The following is a 20,661-nucleotide window of genomic DNA, read 5'->3' as shown; positions in this document are numbered from 1 at the left end:
GGGGGAACATCTCACTAGAAATTTTAGCCTTAGAGGTTAAAAAAAAATGTGGCCTCCAGGTGGTATAGATTGACTCTGGGTCAGATTCCATCTCAAAAAGAGGCCTCTACTATTTTAGGCCTCTAGTCCCACCTAGCCATTCAGATGAGTATAACTGGAGACTTTCTAACCCACCTAGATGGTCTGATGAAAGGGAAACACTCCTACCAGAACTGACCTGATCTAGGGTCTATGCCCACTCCTCAAATTACCTGACCTATTTCTGTTATTCAACCTCTGAAATAAGTGGCTGAGCAGCCTCACCTTTTGCTGAGTGCCCTAAAGCTGTATAAAACCCTTTATATTTGTGTATCTCCCTGGTTTAGCAGAGTTGCTAGTTGTCTGGCAACTGTCCATCAGCTAATGCTTAAGCTTTATCAAGGCTTGCTTCTAGATTTATTGACCTCTAGGCAAATAGATCTTATTGGGAGGAATTGTTCTGCAGGAGGATCTTAGGATCTCTGGGCTGAAGAATTCCGCAACACTGCACAGGTAAGAGAACCAGGTGAAGGAAATAATATGTGAACCCACGAGAGAAGGTGCACAACAGTATTATATGCAACAAATTGGTCAAGAAGGATAAGAATTGAGAAACATCCATCATATTTGGCAATTAAGGAATTTAGTAACTTCAGAAAGACAATTTCACATGAATAATGAACTCTGAAGCCAGATTGAAAAGGAGGTGAGGAGTGGGTAGGAAATGAGAAAATAGATGCATCAGAGTTGACATCTTTTTCTAGGAGTTAAGTGAAAGGAAAGAGAGATTTTGGGCATTAGCTTGAGGAGATGGTTAGACCAAGTGATGGCTTAAGGACAGAGGACATTTGGGTACATATGTAAACTGCAGGGAAGAAAACAATGGATAAAGAGGGATTGGAAATTAGGGAGAACTTGATAGAGCAAATTCCCAGAGGAAACAAGGAAATGGGCTCAAAAGCACATTTATCTCTCCCACGTTGTGACTTTCTTCATCACAATTTCAGTATATCAAGGGTTGGCATAAGAAATTAAATGGGAATTTGGGGGAGTTTTGCAGAAGCCACAGACAACACACAAAGGCTAAAAATGTTGTGATATCACATTGACCTACATGTACTTGACCCAATTTTTACAATAAGGTACTGTAAACACCCCATAAAAGAAAAGAAAAAATTCAGACTTCTCTGGTATGAGGGGAGAGCCAAAAAGCTTTATGCTCATTTTCCAGACTGCAGGGGTGCCTTGCCTCAAACCCTGCGATGTGGAAGGAATAACTGCAGATATATAGTTTTTGGCAATGGAAAGGACCACCACTCAAGTCTTCCTCTAAGACTTGAGCAAAGAATTAGAAATATACTACACACACCTATAAAGTCAATTTATCAAACTGTATTAATTTAATGGAAATTCCCCTTCAAAATACTCATTTCTCTTTTCTCCAATTCTGTACTCACCAAGCAAGAGTACTATTTACGGTGTCACTCCTGTTCCTGGTAGATCTCACTTGGAAATTTAGCAAACTGGCTTTCTGGAACCTAAATTAGTCTCATAAATTCAGCGGTGGTGAATTCATTTTCAGGATGTCAGCCCACTCTGGCTAAACTGATAATAATAACTAATATTTGTTTGCAAAGAAGTCCTTGAAAGATTAAGACTTATCACAGAAAAGGAGTACCAAACTAACTACAAGGTGAAAATTAGTCCCTTGAATTAATCAGAAAGAAAACAAAGGATGAAAAATAACCTAAGAAGCCTCAGGGTGACCTTTAAAAGTAAATTCACTGAGTAAAGGAGACCCTAATGGGAGAATCCAGCTCTGAATAGAGTGGATCAATAGGATAAGCATAGGGCCAGAAAAAAGAGAGCTGTGAGAAGCTATGTGCAGCTGGGGGAGAGAGCTGAAAAAAAAAAAGGGTCAGGATTCCAGGAAGAGAGATACTGTTTGGGACAATCGGCAGGAAGCTGTGTTGCTGACCCCATCCCACTGCACCAACTATAAAATCCAAGGAGGTGATACTATATCTATCTCCTTTTTTCCCTAGAGTACCTTTTTCTTGAGAGCCAGAATGCTTTAATCCTTTTCCTCTGCAGGAGGAAAGGTACAACTTTCCTTGGTTTTCAGTGGTTTCTTAGTCTTTTTTTTATAAACAGTGGTAAAACTGGCATCCCATTGTTCCAGGGTGTACTTACTGTGAAGAATGTTGAGAAGAACCTACTGAGGGAAAAGCCTCCCTAGAGAAAAAAAAAAGAGAGATCTAACACTGAATTGGTTTGTCAGAAACCCTATCTCTGGCTGAGGATTGGAGCTAACAAAAAGATAAAGAGAATTGCAGATCCTTTGAAACTACTTTTACACTACTTAGTACAGTGCCTGGCACATAATAAGTGTTTAATAAAAATGTTGCCTTGCCTATTCCCAGAGTTAAGGAGGAGTTTATACCAGGAGCCCATCAGGGAAAAGAGTCAGTGATAAAGTGGGAAGAAAATAGGAGCAGTTGAATAACCCTGATCACTGTATCATCCCTTTAACACTGCTACATGTATCCAGCTTTAATGTTTACAAAGTATGTTGACAGAGCACCTTACATGTATTATTTCATTTGAGGCAAAAAGCAACTCTGTGGGGCAGATAGTATAGATATCTCCATTGTACAGATGAGGAAAATGAAGTTCAGATTAACTAAGTAAATATTTACTATGCAAGGGCAACTAATAAGTATGGGAGATGGGAATCTGACCCAGAATTTTCCTGACTCCATCTTCAGAACTCTTTCCACTGCCTGTAAAACAGAAAAACTGAGGTACAGATCATGTACCCATGGTAATCCTATCAAAGCACGGACGTGCTGTAAAGCCAGATAGCCTGTCTTTAACATTTTTTAAGTGCAACCTGATTGTACTTTTGAGTGATAATATAATTTTTAAATGACTAATAATACCTCTAAGGAATAATACTAACAAGAAACATATATACATGTGTATGTATACATGTGTATCTTCCATGTGTATATGTGCTGTTAACCAAAGGCCCACCAGGCCCATAAAAGCACTTGAAATGAAACAGAGTCCGATATTACCAATTAAAAGCATTTATTGTCTGAGAAAAGGCTTGTAGGGAAGAGGAGATCTTACAAGGGAGCAGAGGGGGAGAGAGTTTTCAGCTGCTCAAAGAGGGGTGGAAAAAGAGTGAGATAGTTTCTAGAGATTTTCAAGCAGGGTACGGGGAGTTAAGGGAGAGGACATCTGTAGGCACAATAAGTCAGGTAGCAGGATGTTTAGAAAGTCCTCAGCAAGATCTTGAGTCCACAGCTTCTTCTCAAGATTGCCCTTGAGTTGATCAAGGCTGGTTCTATGATTTCTGGAAACTACAGGCATCTCCAAATTTATCTAGAGTTCACTGGCAAAAGATCGCTGACATGTTAAGTAGTTTGGGTTTTCAGCAGCTTTCTGATTGGCTGATTATTGTGTAACACCATTGTCCTGTTCTGTGAAGAAGGGAAATTCTAAAATATAGCACGGTCATTACACAGCCCATGTTAACATTGTGTGTGTGTGTGTGTACATATATATGTGTGTGTGTGTGTATGTATATATATATATATATATATATACATACACACACACACACACTCATCTCTATATATGACTGGTCTTTTAATTATTCTCTAAACAAGAACAAGCCACGATGGACTTCTTAGTATCCATTCCATTGCTGTTTGTGAGCACCCTAGAATGGGTTCACCTGGACTGTGTCAATAACCTCCTAAGCAATCTTCCTGCCTCTGCTCTCAAATTCCTTTGATCTATCCTTCATACCACTGTCAAATTCATCTTCCTTGTGCACAGCACTAACGTTTGTACTCTTCTACTTAAAACCTGCCAATGGCTAAATAAAATTCAGATTGCCTCAGCTAGCATTCAAGGCCCTCTACATTCTGTCACTCTCCTATCTTTCCAGAATTATCTTGCTAATACTCCCCTATAATTACTCTATATTCCAGCCAAATGGGACTATTTGCAATCTCCCATACACCTCCTCTGAAAGTCCCCTCCCCATCACTACCACCATACTTTTATATTTCTCCTTGCTCCTAGCATTCCTAATGAGTAGAATTCCATCCTTTTCTACCATCTGACCTTTTAGATACCGTCTCCTCCCTAAAGCTGTCTCTGATTCCCCTATTTAGAAATAAAATTCCCCCCCTCAGGTTCAGAACCCAGAATCTGGGTTGCTCCTTCTCATGCATCATTGTGCATTATGGTTATATGCGTGTGCATTATGGTTATATGCGTGTGCATTACATCCCTTTATCAAGATTGTGAGTTCCATGAGGCCGAAGCCTGTATCTCATCTAAATTTTGTATGTTGTATCCCACAACCTAACATAATGCTTTGCACTTAATGAGCGCGAAATAAATGTATTGAAGTTGAATTCTTCCTTGTACTACATTCATTTTGAGTTCCAAATTCTATCCCTCCTTCCTATCCCCCTCCTTGAGATAGTAAGCAATCAGATATAGGCTATACACATGCAATCATGTAAAACATTTCCATATTAGTAATTTTGTATAAAAAGACTTGAATTTTTAAACAAAAATGAAAGATAGTGAAAATAGCTTGCTTCAGTCTGTATTCATACAATAATCAGTTCTTTCTCTGGAGGCAGATGGTATGTTTCATTATTAGTTCTTTGGGATTGTCTTGGATCATTGTACTGAGAATAGCTGAGTCATTCACAATTCTTCATTTGCACTAACACATCGAGTTACTGTGTACAGTGTTCTCCTAATTATGCTTACATCACTTTACATCAGTTCGTGTAAGTCTTTCCAGGTTTTTCTGAAATCATTCTGTTTGTCATTTTTTTTCCCTTGCTAATTTATTTATTTATATTTAGTTTTCAATATTCACTTCCATAAGATTTTGAATTTTAATTTTTTTTCTCCCTCCCACTCCTCTATACCCCTCCCCACATGCAATTTGGTATCAGCTCTACTTAATACATTCATATGAAGTATATTTTCTCATTAGTCATGATGTAAAGGATAATTAGAAATAATGGGAGGAACCATGAGAATGAAGCAATAAAACAAAACAACAAAGGAAAAGGAGAGTAAATAGTAAACTTCCATCTGCATTCAGACTCCATAGTTCTTTCTCTGGATGTGGATAGCAGTTTCCATCGTGAGTCTTTTGGAGTTGTCTTAGATTTCTTGCATTTCTGTGAAAAGCCAAGTCTATCAAAGTCAGTCATCGCACAGTGTGGCTGTTACTGTGTACAGTGTTCTCCTGGTTCTGCTAATTTCACTCTGCTTCAGTTCATGTAAGTCCTTCTAGGTCTTTTTGAAGTCTGCCTGCTCATCATTTCTTATAGCACAATAATATTCTATCGCAATCATATACCATAGCTTGTTTAACCACTCTCCATTTAATGAATATCAAAAGCTTACATACTACTAGAACTAGAATAAACAGACAGATGTGATCATACAGCAAACAGGCTGGAGGGAGAGTGGTGGGAAGTGGAGCGTATGCATCTGCACTGGGTCTTCTAGTGATATGCCAAGACCAGGCAGAGACTCAGCATTCTTTGAGTTGACTTCATAGTGGAGTAGTCCCTAGAGGGGCCAGGCAGCCAGTTTGGGAACAGAGCAGGACAGAGGTTGAGCTGAAAATGGATTAACTGCTATGAGGTATACAAAATGTTGTGCTAGGGGCACTATTTAAGGATACAAAGAAAAATAAGGCTTAGTCTTTTCCTTCAAAGGAAACAATTAGTAGGTGATTTCAATAGTCCAGGTAGAGGTGCTGAAGACCTGACCTGAGTGGTGGCTTAGTGAGTGGCCAGAAAAGGATATAGATGAGAGATAAATATTACTGTATTGTGGAGATAGAATTTATTACTTGGCAAGTGATTGCTTATAGGGAGGGGCAGGGGCAGTGAAGGAGAAAGAAGAGTTGAAAGTGATCCCAGGTTGCGAAACCTGGGTAACTGTAAGGATGGTAGTACCATCTGTAGAAACAGGACACTTTGGCTCAAATTCTTAAGATCTGGCCCACTTGCATTAGTGATACAAATGCTTAGATTCCTTAAGAGTCTGGCGAGTATGGAGGATTCTTCAAATCTCACCCTCAGCCAATTGATGTTCTAATAAACCTTGTTTTTGGTGCTGAGAGAGAAATAGGACACTTTAAAAGGGGGAAGAAATATGGGAGAAGGGGAGAGAGAAGATAATGTTCTATTTTAGAAATGTTGGGCTTAGGACATGTACTTAATAAATATAAATCAATGGTAGAGTATGATCTGTGGTCCATATATTAACCTTTAACATATTTATTATCTGTTTTACTTTTAACCACATGATTCTTTTAGGCAGCAAACCCGCCATAACACAAAGAAGCAGCATGATATAGTTATCAGAATACATGACCTGGAGATATGAAGACTTGGGTTTGAATCTTATGACACATACTTATTATTAGATGTCTAACTCTAGGCAAGTCTCTCTGGGTTTCCATATCCTCATCTGTAAATTAAGAGGATTGGACTTGATGACATGTAAGATCTCTTTAATCTATGCTGATGATATGATGATTTTAAGCATTCAGATAATTTTCAGTTGTCCAAAGCCTAAAACATCTGAAAAGTGCACCAAATAAAGCCATAAAACATTAGCCAAGGCTCCTATGTGAGAGTGAGCACAGGAAAATCTTAATGTGAAAGGTGGGAGGTTGTGACAGTGACAGTGATCTAGTTACAATGGGATGAGTAGGTGACTAATTCTGTTTGCCTCTGTGACTTTCATTTTGGACTTCTTAGACTTCTCCCCCATGCTCCCAGCAAAGTCATGGGAAATCTCAACATCTTGCAAGTTATAAACAGCCATAGTATTCATACTTCACCAGTACCCTCTGCCCTTCTGATTGGAGCATGGAGTCATGAATTTGATCTCCAAGGGGGAGATGAGAGACATCTCAGACATCAAATTTTCTACCTGGCTACACTCATTTTGGACTTCTTTGATTTCTCAATAATTCAACTATTCTCATTCCCCAACCTGGGAACCTTCCCCCTCCCCCTTTCAGCTTTCATCTGTATGTCTTCGCCCATTAGGTTGTAAACTTCTTGAGGGCAAATACTGTCTTTTTCATACTTGCGTCCTTAGTACTTAGCCTGACATTTTGGAGTCACTCAATAACTTATTAGGGCAGCTAGATGTCACAGTGGATAGACTACTGGGCCTGTAGCCAGGAAGACCTGAGTTCAAATCCAGGCTCAGGTACTTACAAGCTCTGTGACCCTGAGCAAGTCACTTAACCCTGTTTGCCTCAGTTTCATCATCTGTAAAATGAGCTGGAGAAGGAAATGACAAACCACTCTAGTGTCTTTGCCAAGAAAACCCCAAATGGGGTCACAAAGGGATAGGCAGGACTGAAACAACTTATCAACAAAATAAATGATTATTTATTGTTGAATATTGACTCATTTGCTTTACCATTTATACTTTACCATTTACAAAATGCTTTCTTCACAATTACCCTGTAAAGTAGGTAATACAAATGGTATTACATCAAACTTGCTAAGAAATGGTATTATAAATTACTCTGTAAAGTGGGTAATACAAATGGTATTATATCAAACTTACTAAGAAAAATCAAAGCTAAGTCAAAAAAGCTAGTAAATGTTGGAACCAGGATTTGAACACATGCTTTGTGACTCTGTGTCTATTCCCTCTATACCATTCTAGGTGATTCCTAAACTGCATTCAGTTTTCATTGATAGGGCAGAAATTAGAGTCCCTCAGTATATACTTTGCCATTTTCTTAGCTTTGGGGAGAGGGGAAGGGAGAAACATCCAAATCACTTATTCTTCCTACCCAAATAGTAAAGAGTATAGAATGGGGAGAGAGTGAGCAACATTCCCGGATGTGGTTTGTATGGGATTCTGGGAGTTGTCAGAATGACTAATAGTGGCATTCAAGGAAGGGCTGACAAAAGAAAGGGATTAGATTTATTTTGTTTGGCCCTGGAAGGGATTGAAGCTGCCAACTTTCTAACAATGAGGACTATCCCTAAGTGGAATGGGTTGCCTTGGGAGGTATTGCATTTCCCCTTACTAGATAAGAGGTCTCTACTAGATAAGTAGAGGCTATAAGACCATTTGTCAGAGGTATACATAGAAGTGACTTTTCTTCTAGGTATGGGCTGGACGATAGCCTCTGAGACCTCCTCCAACTCTAAAAACATAGAATCATAAATCTAGATCTGGAAAGGACCACAGAGGCCATCTAATCCAGCTCCTCACTTTGCAGATGAGGAAACTGAGTTCCAAAGAGGTTGGGACTTGTCCAAAATCACATAGGCAGTTAGCATAGGAAGTAGCATTTGAACCTTGCCACAGTACAGAATGCATAGATTCCCTATGTCTTTGGGGGTAGTAGACCAAAATCAAGTTTCTAATTACTTACAAATACTCATATACAGACACACTAAAATATAAAGCCTTAGGAGGGGGCTCCTCATAAGCCATTTCTTGTATGCAACTGCCAAGGTGGCCTCTACCCTGTCGCTTGAGCTTCATTCAACTGTTCTTGTAAGTTTTACTCGTAATTGTTCAACTTTGTTCAGTTATTTCAGTCATGTACAACTCTTCGTGGCCCCTTTGCGGTTTTCTTGGGAAACATACTGGAGTGGTTTGCCATTTCCTTCTCTAGCTCATTTTATAGATGAGGAAACTGAGGCAAACAGGGTCAAGTGACTTATCCAGGGTCACTCAGTATAGTAGTGTCTGAGGCCAGGTTTGAACTCAGGTCTTCCTGTCTCCAGGCCTCCTGCTCTATCCACTACACACCTAGCACTGTTGTTCACCTGACATTTATAGAGTTGTTTGATGATTCGCAAAGTGCTTTTATGTACTTTACATCATATCATGTGATTCTTACAACAATCTTGTGAAGTAATCTTTTACAGATGAGAAAACTAGACTCAGAGAGCCTAAATGATTTGCTCATGATCATGCAGCTAGTGTGACATGAGGCTGGAAAAGTTTCCTTCATTCTTTCTGAGACAGTTTCCTTAGCTACAAAAATAGGGATAATACCACTGGAACGTTTTTGTTTCTGGTGCTGTGGCAAAAGAGCTCTTAGTAATTCTCAGTTCCTTTAAAGGTTCAGCTCAAATTCTACTGTCTCTCCTTATTCACCCAGTTGTTAGTATATTAGTGCTCCTCCTGAACCCAATTTACTTGATACGTTTATGTATTTACTTATCTATATAGATTGTCTCCCCCTTCTCATTAATAATGATGATGATATGATGATAATGATGATGTCTTTTCCCAGAACCTACAGAGTGCATGATAGAGTTGATGATAGTAAGTGTTGACAAAAGTGTTCAGCACTTTTTCTAGGTTTAAATTAATGAATCAATTAACCAACAGATATCTGTTAATTTTTAAGCACCCCATATTCTGTTAGAGCTGGGAATGATAGACAAATCAGATAAAGCTTGTTAAAGACCTCAGAGCTATGACCTTTTGGTTTTTGATGAAGCCAGGCACAATAATTACAGAATCATTTAATTTAGAGTGGAGAAGATAATGGAGGGGACACAATATCAGTGTTTAAATAGATGAAGGACTATCCCAGGGAAGTGGTATTAGGTTTATTCTTTTCAGCCCCCAGGAACAATTTCAGGAGCAGTAGATGGAAGTTGGAAAGAGTTGAATTGGGCCTTGATACAAAGACAATCTTCCCAACATTTAGAGCATCTCTGAAGTTGAACAGACTTTCTTCAGAGGAAGTGGGTTCCCCTGAGTGGAGGCTTTCAAGAGAGGCTAGCTGAAAAATTCCCAGGTATGTTGTAGAGGGAATAGTTTATTCTGAAAAGGAATGAATTGGAATGTCTTTGTTTCATGGGTTTGAAACATGGGCAATAACTGCTTTTGAAAAATAAAAAAATGAGTTAGACACAGAGGGCAATGGAGGGATGCTCAGAAGCAGACTGCAACATAGAATCAATAATAATGCAAACGCATAATAAAAGGAGCTCCAAAGATGAACAGGAATTGGATAGTGAATGATGACATGGACAAGAGAGTGCTTCACTTGTCATATTGAAAGAGAACAAGGAGTGTCTCCAAGTCATTGGGTGGACCCTCCAACGCAAATTTATGTGACAACAGAGACAAAAGTCACACAGGAGGAGTACATATATATGGGGTATGATTTTAGAGCTCCCAAATTGGTGAGATCACAGATCCAAGTGTATTAGAACATGGGTTAGGACAAATGGGGTCTTAGTTCCCTTCAACTCTTGAGATTCTATGATTAAGAAATACAAGGTAGTATATACAGGAGTTAGGCATTAAATTGTGAAGTGCAGACTTGGTTCAGAAAAGAGGAAGTTCAGTAATAGCTGGAGTGCTTATGGAAATTAGAGAGAAGAGCATGGTCTGTTCATGGAAAATAGAAGAGCATATTCCAGGTACAGGGAATACTATAAAAGACAAAGAACAGGGACTGCCAATAAAGTGACTGAGACAAGGAGCAGACCAGCTTAACTAAAAGCTGCCTATGGTAATAAATCTTGATGGTGAATTAATAGGAGCAGAATCATCATGATAAATGAAGAATACAACTATGGATGGATGGATGGAGGAGATATCCTAACCATCCAGGTGTGGTTCATAGGATGGAGCTTTTGCTAATGCAATTGAAAGGAATCCAACCTGAAAGAATGAGTTTCAAATAGGGTGGACCAGTTTTAGCTCTGAATTAATCCCATGAAAGAACCTTCAGAAAGATTATATCTGCATAGTGGTGGGAGATAGAAGGCAAAATTCCCTGGGGCATTCATTGTTACTTACCTTGACTTCTGGGCAGTTTTAATCTCTTTATTTTTAGAAGTACAAATAACTGGTACTCCCTTGGGGTGAGAGAGAAAACCATCCTCTTTTCCCTGTCCTCCCAGGTACATTCCAAAGATGCAGTGCCTTCCTGGCTGACTCCAGTATGAAAAGTTTGTGACAGCAAAGGCATAACTTTTTCCATGTAAAAGTAATACTCATGGATGGCTAAATGAAAGTCAGAAAGTAGGCCCTGGAAAATCACCATAAGGAAACACTTCATCTGTACCTTGCATCAGCTACAGCCACATTGTCTTTGTGTGGTACACGGGCCAGATTACTTGGGGCATGGTGCCAGATCTGATTGCTTTAAGCACAGCAGAGGTAGGTAAATAAAACTGCTGAGGTGAATAGAGAGCTGTAGAGATTGGGAGTGAGTGCAAAGAGAGGAGAGAGAGCAAAAGAGGAGATAAATGGGAAAGAAAAGTGAATTCAAAGAGTGAATATTCAATCTGTCCAAAGAAACGAGCTTTGGAGTTTGAAAAGCAGGTGAAGGGAGAGATCACAAACCAAAGGCAGTTCATACAGTTTTGGACCTGAGAGGAAAGCAAAGAAGAGGGCATCTGAGCTGTTGTCTGAACTAAGGAGATGTCATCCTGAAACTGGAAGGTGAAATGAGACGCAGAAGATTAAGAGGAAATGTACCAATTTATGTAGGAGAACACTTGAAGGACTACCCAGAGGTACTCAGGAAATGAACTAGACTCCATAAAAACTGCAATACTCTAGCAGGTAGATGCCATGTATATCTAATAGTTAAGGCCTTCCTTTAGAATGATAGATTCTAAGGGTGAAGTCACTTAGCCCCCATGAACCTCAGTTTCCTTATTTGTAAAATGAGGGAGATTGGGCAAGATGGCCTTTTTGAGGTCCCTACCACTTCTAACTCTATGGATCTAATTTATTGTCTTTGAAAATTATTTTCTGGTGCGTGAAATGGTGGTGGTATTCCAAGGAGTTTCTTGCTTATGAGATAAATTGGTGCCTCTTTGAACCCAGATGTGGTTAAGGCTCAAGCCTTATCCTGGTATCAGTGAGGGAGGCATTTGAAGAAAGTAATGAAAAGGAGGGGCAAAAATAGAGAAGTACTCAAGAGTGGATGCCAAGGAAGGAACCCAAGACCGAGTCAGAGGATTTGGACTTTGTGTCTTAATTGCTGTTAACTATCTGAGTGATCCTGAGCAAATAATTTCACCTCTATGAAACTCAGTTTCTGGAGCAGACTAGATGATTTCTAGAACCTAAGAAAGTGATTTTCCCCCCCTAGGGTCCCAAGCTACAGAGAATTGCAATCTAGAAAATTAAAATAAAATGTAAAACCTATAAGACATTAAGGAAAATATTAACACTTATTAATGTTAAGGCTTTCACTTCTCTGATTTCAGAAAATTAAGCCGTAGGGCTTAGTCAGGAAATTGGCCAACAGTGGTCTAGTTTCCAAGTCTGGTAGACTTCAAAGGGACTTATGGTTACAATAGACAAAAAAAAAGAAAAATCAAACGGTAGTGAGGCTTTCCGTTTGTATATTGTGTGAGGGTTTCCCCTCCCACTCCACCCCCCCAAAAAAAGAATAGGCTTTTAATTTATTGACAGTTTGTCCTTTGGGTTTTTTTTTTCCATGATAAATATCAGTGCATTCTATGGACCCAATTACAAAAAGCAAAGATGAATTCTTTAATTATGTGTTTGAAACTGTTGTTCAACATTTTGTTTCAGGGATTCTGTAGGGCTAAAATGTTTCTGTTTTTATTTGTTCACGGTGTTTTCTGTATTTTGTGACTTTTTAATAATGAGTCATTGTCCTGAGATTTATCTGTATTTGAAAATTGCCATCTTTTATACTCAACTCCAAAAGGGTCCCTTAAGATAGAAAACAGAGGGTCAGCATTAGAGCAAACAGAAATAACTTGAATATTGATCTTTTTATTCTCCTTATCTTCAGAAAAAATATTTTAAAGCAGTAAAGAAAATTTGTTTCATCCGCATTACATGATTTGGGAACTATTTTAATAATGTTTTGATAAAATTCAATTTAAATAATACAGTCTTTTCTCTTTTTCCATCAGAGACAATGAAAAGGTCTTTTTAAAAGCCATATCAGTCATAAGTATAAAAGTCAAACTCAATTGTAAACATTTTGACTAATACCATGTTCATAATGTGAATTTTGTCCAGTAGCAAATATAAATAACTGTAACTTAGAGGAAGTGAAACCTACAAACTATATAGTGTTCATGGACTTAGAAAAGGTGTCTAAATTGTTACTGCTACCCTGCTTTTCCAAAGATACATGGTTTTTCAAGTTCTTGGTGCTCTATTTTCATTTAGAAATCTCCCAAATGGAGTTGCTTTTCATTTAGATTAAAGAGTTGCCTAGAAACAACTGAGTTTTCTGAAATACTGAGTACCAACTAATTTCAGATACCTGGGGCTTTTCTCAGGTATCACACCAGCATCCTGAATAGAAATAAATAATGCATTATGTGCCATTAATGGTGGAAACTAATTGGACTCTCACCCCTTTGCAACTTTATTTCCAGTCACTCATTTCTGATCCTTGGCTAGTTATTTGATATGATGTTAGAATAAAGTAGGTTTTTTTATATACTGTTTCATTTCTTGTTTTGTTTTGTTTTCCCCTAGATACAGTGTTAGGATAAGGTCTTACCCACTTATTCCTTTTTGGGAAGTTTTCTTTGATAAAACCTAAAGAAGAATCTATCTAGCTCTTTTCCCTCTTCCAAACAATCCCCTTCCTAAAGATCTACAGTTATCCCTTCCACATCTCAACTTTCTCTGTCATGATTTAGATATATCATGGGTTGGCATAAGAAATTAAATGGGGATTTTGGGGAAGTTCTGTGGAAGCTACTTGAAAGCCGGCAGACAACACAGAAGAAGTTTAGAAATTAAGAAATGTGTAAAATATATGTATAGCATTATGTAATATCAACATATTTTATCACTTAATACCATAATAATTCAGACTTCTTTTCTGGCATGAAGGGAGGGGCAAAAAATTTTCCAGAGCATGAGGATGCTGCAGCCCTAGCCCCTGTGATGTTGAAGGGATAACTTACTTCTTTTTCCCCTCTTATTCAACACTAGAAGATTCTGCAAAGGCACCATTAGCAAGATATGAAAAGTTTATCTTAGTGTAAAATAAAATCATAAGTATATTAAATCTCCATTTGTGCTGAATTGTTCTTCAGCAAATGAGATAATATTTATAAATCGTTTAGCAGATGGTACCTGGCATATAATAGGTGCTTCATAAATGCTTGTTCCTCTTCTGTTAGTGTTTAATTCTTTAAATAACAGCTTATACTACTAGACTATTTGAAAGTTTACCAGGTACTCTACCATGCAGTCTGTAGGTTCTGGGCAAAGACATCATTATCATCATCAGCAGGAGCAGCACCAGCATTATAAATGAGAATCGGGAGACAATGTATACAGATAAGTAAATATAAAATACATATCAAGGAAATTGGGTTCAGGAGGAGCAATAATATACTAACAACTGGGTAAATGAGGAGAGACAGTAGAATTTGAGCTAAGCCTTTAAAGGAACTATGAATTACTAGGGGCTCTTTTCCCACAGCAGCAGAAATACAAAGTTCCAGTGTTATTATCCCTATTTTTCTAAGGAAACTGCCTCAGAAAGAATGAGGGAAACTTTTCCAGCCTCAGGTCACACTGTTGTTTGTTTTGTTTTGCTTTGCTTTTTAATTTTGGTTTTTGGTTTTTTGTTATTTTTTTTCTTTATCCAGCCTAAGCCTGTATTGAACCCAAGGCTCTTGACTCCCAAGTCCAGCACTTTCCCCATTATAATAAACTAAGTAAATTGGTTTGAATTCTCTATACTCTGTGTAAAAGGAACCTCAAGTGGCATTACTCCAAATACCTTGAAGAAAGGAAGATTCAGTCCATCTGCCTCTTGGTTTTCCTGGCTTCAGGATTCAACTCAAATCCCACATTACGTAGGAAGTCTTTCTCAGTCTTTCCTGTCTGAGATTACCTTACATGTACTCTGTATTTATTTTGTATGTACCTCCTCTGATTAGTGAGTTCTTGCCCAGAACCTCGTTTGAGGTATGTATCCAAACCGTCCATGCCCACTTCTCTTGCTACTTCCCCACCTGAAGTTCTAGACTTTTATATTTCCCCTCCCAGCTCCTCTTCCCTTCCCCTTCTTTTTGCCTGTGCTTGTATTTCCAGTGTTTAACACAGCACCTGGCACATCATAAGTGCCCTACAAATTACCCTTAATGGCCCTTCCTTCCTTCCTTCCTTCCTTCCTTCCTTCCTTCCTTCCTTCCTTCCTTCCTTTCTTCCACTTATCCAGCTGGTTACTATTTAAGTAAAGAAAAGGGCACAAGTGGAACAGATAAGACTTAATAATTGAAGAGGAAGGAGAAGGAAGAGCCTAGGATGACTGAGGTTGCCAACCTAGGGGGGAGAGAGAGAGAGAGAGAGAGAGAGAGAGAGAGAGAGTGTGTAGTATTCAGAATAAACTTCTGTGATTTTATTCAGAAAGACCATATTTATATTATTGTAAATTCATCTACTTAGGAATTTGAATAAATATATTTATCATTTATATTAAATATATTATATTTATAATATATGTATGATGTATAAAAGCATGTGTATATATATATATGTATGTATGTATGTATATACATACATACATATGGTGACTCATCTGATCTAGGAGTCTTAAAGCTAGGCCAGCAGACCTGAAGCTCTAGCAGAGAATATACCAATCTAGAAAGGCTTTAGGCTGAGAATCCATCACTGGAAGACCTGCTTAGCCTAGTGAGCAGAGGTTTGTCACCAGAGGATCAGTCACCTGCTAGTACATTCAATTCAACAAACAATTCTTAAGTTCCTGTAAGTACTAAGGTAGGCACTGGGAATGAAAAGACCAAAAATCAATCAGTCTCTGCCTTCAAGAAGTTTAACTTCTATAGAATGTGAAGTGGGAGTGGGGTTACAACACAAGACTGGGCGAATCTCTTAACCTCTCTGTGTCTCATTTGGTGGCTACTGAAATCCATTTTGTTGCTAAATCTATGATCTTATGATCCATGCAAAATAATTTCAAAGAAAAAATGTTGATATCTGATGGATGAAGAAAAAAACTCATGAAAGAAGTGACAGTTGAGCACCCCTTTGAAAGAAGTTAGAGAGTTCTGCTAGGCCAAGCTTAAGCAAGGGGCACTGCTTATTCAAAAGAATAGAAGCTGGAGGAATGACATGTATGGGGAACAAATAGCAAGCCTGTTAGAATGTGTAAAAGGGAGTAACGTAAAATGGCTAGAAAGGCAGATGTTATGTTGTTTTGTTGTTCAACAACAATGTCCAACCTTTATGACCTCATGGACCATAGCAGGCCAGGCCTTTTATCTTCCACTATTTCTTGAAGTCTGTCCAAATTCATGTTCATTGTTTCCATGATACCATCCATCTTATCCTCTTCTGTCCTCTTTTCCTTTTGCCTTCAATCTTTCCCACCATCACAGCCTTTTCCAATAAGTCCTGTCTTCTCATTATGTAGCCAAAGTATTTAAGTATTCAGTATTTGACCTTCCAGTGAATGTTATTGTTGTTCAGTCTTTCCAACCATGCCTCCATTTGGAGTTTTCTTGGCAAATATATTTTAGTGGTTTGCCATTTCCTTCTCTAGTTTATTTTACAGATGGGGAACTGAGGCAAACAGGATTAAGTGACTTGCCCAGGGTCACATATCTAGTGTCTGAGGCCGGATTTGAACTATGGAAGATGAGTGTTCCTTAACTCCAGCACTCTTTCCACTGTGCCACCTACTTGCCCCGTAAATAGTTTAAAATAATTTAAGTATTGACTGATTTGATTTCTTTGCTGTCCAACGGATCCCCAGAAGTCTTCTCCCCCACCACAATTTGAAAATATTGACTCTGCAGGTATAAGCTTTCCTTATACAACTCTTTGCCATCATATATTGCTATTAGCAAAACCATAGCTTTGACTATACGGACCTTTGTCAACAAGGTGATGTCTCTGCTTTTTCTTGTTCTGTCCAGATATGCTTTCCTACCAAGGAGCCATTTCATGGCTGCAGTCACCATCTGCAGTGATCTTTGAGCCCAAGAAAGTAAAATCTGGCACTGCTTCCATTTCTTCTCCCTCTGTTTTCCAGGAAGTAATGGAACCAGTTGCCAAGATCTTAGGGGTTTTTTTTTTATGTTAAAGCTTCAAATCAGCATTTGCAATTTACTCTCTCACCCTCATCAAGAGATTTCTTAATTCTTACTTACTTTCTGCCATTAGATTGGTATTATCTGTATATCTGAGATTGTTGATATATTTTTCCTGGCAGCCTTAATTCCAGCTTTTGATTCATCCATCTTGGCATTTCTTATGGTATACTCTGCATATAAGCTAAATAAATGAGGTGATATACAGCCTTGTCATACTCCTTTTCCAATCTCAAACCAATCAGTTGTTCGGCTCTAACTGTTGCTTCTTGACCCACATACAGATTCCTCAAGAGACAAGAAGATATTATAGGAGACTTTAAATGCTAGGCTAAGGATTTTGTAATTTAAATAGAGTCAATAAATAGCAAGTCATAGGAGATTTTTTTAGTGGGGTGGTGATATTTTCAGATCTTGCTTTAGGAAGATCCATTTGACAGCTGTATAAAAGAAGCTTGTGGAGGGGAAAGACATAATTAGGGAGATCAATTTGAGGATATTGTAATAGGGCAAGTGAAAGATGATAATATCCTGGACTAGGTGGAGGCCTAGAGTAGTGTGAATAGAGAGGCAGAGTATGGTGAAGGGATAGATGCAAGAGATATTACGGAGTTAGACTTGTAAAGACTTGGCAGCTAATTGGATATAAGGCTAGGGGAAAAGAGGAAAAAGGAGAATGACTCCAAAGTTTCAGACCTGAGTGAATCAGAGTGCTGGTATCATCCAAAGAAATGAGTAGTTGAAGAGGAATAATGAGTTTTAGGAAACTATAATAAGTCCAGTTTTTTTTTACATGTTCAGTTTATGACATCTACAGAATACTTGGTTGAAAGTATCCAGCAGATAATTGGTGATGTGGGAATAGAGTTCTGGACAGAGCTTAGGTTTGGATCTTGGGAGTTATCTACATACAGATGATAGTTAAACCAGTCAAAGTTGATAAGATCACAGAGATATATAGAAAATTGCAGCGGTATGGGGAAGAACATGGCCAGCTTAGTAGCTTGCAGCTTTAATTCATTATTCTCATTAATTCAGTGCAAAGTTCAGTTGTTTCTACCTTGCTGATGGAATACCCTGTAAATGTCAGGTCCATGGGAAAATCCTCAGTTGCCCTACTTTAATTACAGCTCTTGACAAGAACAGCACAGGATCAGAAAAGCATGGGACATGTACAGGGGATGAGGGGAGAGTGAGTAATCCAGTTTGGCTAAACTACTGTTTATGAAAAGAGCATGCAAGGAAAGGTAAACTTGCTCCAGTTTATAGAGGGCCTTGGAAACTAGGTGAGATGACTTGTTTAACATCTAGTGGTAACTCATCGAAACTGCACAGCATGTTGCCTAGGAAAACATCCGATAGATTCAGTGTCTAGCACAGTGCTTTGTACCATAGTAGGCACTCAATAAATGATTATCTAATTCGATTAAATTGAATGGAGATAAGTCTCAGTAATTAAACTTCCATAAAGTGACAGCAGAGGCCACACATTCTTCAAAAAATAGTCAAGAATTGAAAGGCAGTGTTTCTGGAAAGAGTCATGTCAATGAATAGAGGCAAATGTTTCTGAAACCATTTTAGTAATAGATAGATAACTGACTTTTTTATAGGTTTCAAGGGTATACAAAGCATTGTACATATATTAACTCCATCGATCCTCACGACAACCTTGTGAAATACATAGATTTATTATCTTCATATGATAGCTGAGGATTGTATAAGGATCAGAGAGGTTAAATACCTTGTGCCTAGTCTCATCACTAGTAAGCATTACAGAATTCAAGCTAAAATCTTTCCTGACTGTAAATCCAGGACTAATTCTGCCATATTAGCAAAATCATCAATCATCATCATTATTATCATCATCAAAATAGTAGACTGAATGGGGAATTACAATGATGATTTTAGACTCAAAAAGACCTGGGTTAACCAATTGTGCATGATCTTGGGCCAGTCACCTAATTTCTATATTCCTTTAGGTAAATTACCACAAATGTGCTCTGCATTGTTGGAGACAGTTTCCATATCGAAAGTTCCTAAATCAGTGAGATCCCAAATCCTTCTCATAGAAAAACTGGGATTTATATTACAGTTTGAAGTTTGCAACATTCTTTACATAAATGATATCATTTGAGCCTCAAAACAATCATGTCAGGCAAATACTATGAGAATTATTATCTCCATTTGACCAATGGGAAATTTGGGACTCGATAAGTTTTGGTAATTGGCCCATCATTACACATCTAGTATGTATCAGAGTCAGGATTTGAACCCAGTGCTCTCTGCCTTCAAGTATACTAACCTCTTTACTTATTACTGTGATGGCTAGTGTTTTTTCCCTAAATCTACTCCTTTTGATGAATAAGAGTAAATCTTCAAAACTTATCTCACAGAGGATTTTAGGAATGGATTAGCTTGTGAACTACTGAATCCCAGGTCACTGATCTCAGATTACTCAGGACTAGGCCTTAACTCCCCATCTTCAAGTAGCTCAGGCGACTGATAGGGACTTTGGAGAAATTCTTAGTGCACCAAAGCTCCATTATTGTTGTTAGGGGTGTGGGGGGGGGAGTGGCATATTGCGGGGGACTCCATTCTCTTTATGCTGCTCTTGTCACCTCTTCTTCCTAGGGGTCAAAGGTATTGGGCAGGGACGTAAGATGTGGATTGCACTATCTAAAAAATGTAACCTTTTTTTTGTGTGTCATGGACTCCTTTATTAGTCTGGTGAAGCCTACAGACTCCCTCAAAGAATAATACATTACAATGCATAAAATGAAATATATAGGATTACAAAGGTAACCAGTTATAATGAAATACAGTTATCAGTTTTGAAGAAAAATCTCACAGACCCCATGTTAAAAAAGATGTCTCTGTTGGCTGCCCCTTCCCTAACACACCTGCACCAGACTGACATGGGTGCCTGGAAAGAGTGCTGGATCTGGAGTCAGAGGACCTTCAAATCCAGGCTCAACCACTTGCCACCTATGTGACCTTGGACAAGTCGTTTAAACTCTTTAAAATGAGAAGGTGGCACTCAGTGACCTCCAAGGTGCTTTCTAACTCTGAAGTCTATGATGTCCATTGTCATCCATCACAACCACCCTCATATTGAATTTGCCCTCACTACCATGCTTGCCAGATACAACTCTAAGAGAGATGACTGAAATACTGAGTTTGGACTTGAAACAAAACCAGGAGAAATAAGTTAAGTTAGCTCTGAACTGATTTGGTAAAGACTTATGAGAAAAACTTTTTCTTGCCAAAAGTAGGGTTAGGGATATCTTATTTGTTAATAGTCTGTATCAGAAGTTCTTAACCTTTCTTGTGTCATAGACCTCTCATAGTCTGGTAAAATCTACAAATCCCTTCTGAGAATAATATTTTGTTGCCTACATTCATAAGGGAAAGAAATGCTAAGTTTTAGAGGTTAGTGAAAATGAAGATGTATTTTTTTCCCCATCCAAGTTCATGAACCCCCTGAGATCTA

General features: G+C 38.4%; 1 protein-coding gene across 1 annotated transcript in view; it reads left to right on the top strand.

The window, feature by feature from the left end:
* Positions 1-20,661, top strand: part of FUT9 (fucosyltransferase 9) — a 189,990-nt gene that overhangs the window by 158,612 nt on the left and 10,717 nt on the right. The gene's annotated exons all lie outside the window — the stretch shown is intronic.

This window comes from Phascolarctos cinereus, unplaced genomic scaffold, assembly GCF_003287225.1.
Source record: "Phascolarctos cinereus isolate Bilbo 61053 unplaced genomic scaffold, phaCin_HiC Scaffold_5;HRSCAF=322, whole genome shotgun sequence".
NCBI classification, from domain to species: Eukaryota; Metazoa; Chordata; class Mammalia; order Diprotodontia; family Phascolarctidae; genus Phascolarctos; species Phascolarctos cinereus.
This window is presented reverse-complemented; position numbering and strand designations above follow the sequence as displayed.